Here is a 3,226-nt window from a genome sequence, read left to right as displayed (position 1 = left end):
CATGGACGGGCTTTGACCAGTGGACCTCCCCACCCGGTTGTGTTAGGTCAGCCCATAGGAACACTTTGGAGCAACATCCGGGCCAGACCCACAGCAAGATCCCCTCCATGTAGACCCCACGCGTCCGTTTCCCCCCTCCAGGTGCCGGCGGCAGCGCCGTCCGTGAGGGGGGCATACCGCGGACACGCGTGCCGGGTGTTTGCAACCGCCACAACACTTCCAGACTTGTGAGAGCCCGCCTACGCAAGATTTGGCGGCATGCTAACCCCCGGAGGCCGCCGACCACAGCCGTAGACGGGCGAAGAGCAATCCGCATAGAGGGAATTTTTCGGATACTTCTCCATCACCAAAAATTATGAAAAAATACCATCGTTCCTATAGCACATGTTCCCACGTCGTGCAAAAAAACTCATGATTTTATCGCGCTCCAAGTATTTAGTAATATTGACGTCGCATCGTTACCGCAGAACGTCTACTACCGTGTCATCGCCGTCCGTGAGGGGGGGGGCACACACCGAAGACGCGTCCCGCCTCTTCGGACATGCCACCACACCATCCCGCATGTATGAGGGACCGGTGCGAAGCTCCGGTGGCATTGCTACCCCCAGTGCCCCCGTCCCGCCTAACCCTGTAGCGTTTGACCACGGGATCTAGCCCTTTGACTTTGCACGGACGGGCTTTGACCAGTGGACCTCCCCACCCGGTTGTGTTAGGTCAGCCCATAGGAACACTTTGGAGCAACATCCGGGCCAGACCCACAGCAAGATCCCCTCCGTGTAGACCCCACGCGTCCGTTTCCCCCCTCCAGGTGCCGGCGGCGGCGCCGTCCGTGAGGGGGGCACACCACGGAGACGCGTGCCACGCGTTTGCAACCGCCACAACCCTTCCAGACTTTTGAGAGGCCACCTATGCAAGATTTGGCGGCATGCTAGCCCCCGGAGGCCGCCGGCCACAGCCGTAGACGCGCGAAGGGCAATCCGCGTAGAGGGAATTTTTCGGATACTTCTCCATCACCAAAAATTATGAAAAAATACCATCATTCCTATAGCACATGTGCCCATGTCGTGCAAAAAAACTCTTGATTTTATCACGCTCCAAGTATTTAGTAATATTGACGCCGCATCGTTACCGCAGAACGTCTACTACCGTGTCATCGCCGTCCGTGAGGGGGGGCACGAACCGAAGACGTGTCACGTCTCTTCGGACATGCCACCACACCACCCCGCATGTATGAGGGCCCGATGCGACGCTCCGGTGGCATTGCTACCCCCCAGTGCCCCCGTTCCGCCTAACCCTGTAGCGTTTGACCACGGGATCTAGCCCTTTGACTTTGCACGGACGGGCTTTGACCAGTGGACCTCCCCACCCGGTTGTGTTAGGTCAGCCCATAGGAACACTTTGGAGCAACATCTGGGCCAGACCCACAGCAAGATCCCCTCCGTGTAGACCCCACGCGTCCGTTTCCCCCGTCCAAGTGCCGGCGGCAGCGCCGTCCGTGAGGGGGGCACACCGCGGACACGCGTGCCGGGCGTTTGCAACCGCCACAACACTTCCAGACTTGTGAGATCCCGCCTACGCAAGATTTGGCGGCATGCTAACCCCCGGAGGCCGCCGGCCACAGCCGTAGATGGGCGAAGGGCAATCCGCGTAGAGGGAATTTTTCGGATACTTCTCCATCACCAAAAATTATGAAAAAATACCATCGTTCCTATAGCACATGTCCCACATCGTGCAATAAAACTCATGATTTTATCGTGCTCCAAGTATTTAGTAATATTGACGTCGCATCGTTACCGCAGAACGTCTACTACCGTGTCATCGCCGTCCGTGAGGGGGGGTACACGCACCGAAGACGCGTCCCGCCTCTTCGGACATGCCACCACACCATCCCGCATGTATGAGGGCCCGGTGCGAAGCTCCGGTGGCATTGCTACCCCCCAGTGCCCCCGTCCCGCCTAACCCTGTAGCGTTTGACCACGGGATCTAGCCCTTTGACTTTGCACGGACGGGCTTTGACCAGTGGACCTCCCCACCCGGTTATGTTAGGTCAGCCCATAGGAACACTTTGGAGCAACATCCGGGCCAGACCCACAGCAAGATCCCCTCCGTGTAGACCCCACGCGTCCGTTTCCCCCCTCCAGGTGCCGGCGGCAGCGCCGTCCGTGAGGGGGGCACACCGCGGACACGCGTGCCACGCGTTTGCAACCGCCACAACCCTTCCAGACTTTTGAGAGGCCACCTACGCAAGATTTGGCGGCATGCTAGCCCCCGGAGGCCGCCGGCCACAGCCGTAGACGCGCGAAGGGCAATCCGCGTAGAGGGAATTTTTCGGATACTTCTCCATCACCAAAAATTATGAAAAAAATACCATCGTTCCTATAGCACATGTGCCCATGTCGTGCAAAAAAACTCTTGATTTTATCACGCTCCAAGTATTTAGTAATATTGACGCCGCATCGTTACCGCAGAACGTCTACTACCGTGTCATCGCCGTCCGTGAGGGGGGGGCACGAACCGAAGACGTGTCCCGTCTCTTCGGACATGCCACCACACCACCCCGCATGTATGAGGGCCCAGTGCGACGCTCCGGTGGCATTGCAACCCCCCAGTGCCCCCGTCCCGCCTAACCCTGTAGCGTTTGACCACGGGATCTAGCCCTTTGACTTTGCACGGACGGGCTTTGACCAGTGGACCTCCCCACCCGGTTGTGTTAGGTCAGCCCATAGGAACACTTTGGAGCAACATCCGGTCCAGACCCACAGCAAGAGCCCCTCCGTGTAGACCCCACGCGTCCGTTTCCCCCCTCCAAGTGCCGGCGGCGGCGCCGTCCGTGAGGGGGGCACACCCCGGACACGCGTGCCGGGCGTTTGCAACCGCCACAACACTTCCAGACTTGTGAGAGGCCGCCTACGCAAGATTTGGTGGCATGCTAGCCCCCGGAGGCCGCCGGCCAAAGCCCTAGACGCGCGAAGGGCAATCCGCGTAGAGGGAATTTTTCGGATACTTCTCCATCACCAAAAATTATGAAAAAATACCATCGTTCCTATAGCACACGTGCACATGTCATGCAAAAAAACAAATGATTTTATCGCGCTCCAAGTATTTAGTAATATTGACGCCGCATCATTACCGCAGAACGTCTACTACCGTGTCATCGCCGTCCGTGAGGGGGGGCCACACACAGGAGACGCGTCCCGCCTCTTCGGACATGCCACCACACCACCGC

Source organism: Triticum aestivum, chromosome 5A (genome assembly GCF_018294505.1).
Source record: "Triticum aestivum cultivar Chinese Spring chromosome 5A, IWGSC CS RefSeq v2.1, whole genome shotgun sequence".
In the NCBI taxonomy this organism is placed as follows: Eukaryota; Viridiplantae; Streptophyta; class Magnoliopsida; order Poales; family Poaceae; genus Triticum; species Triticum aestivum.
The sequence above is the reverse complement of the archived record's forward strand: the minus strand, read 5'-3'. Positions refer to the sequence as shown.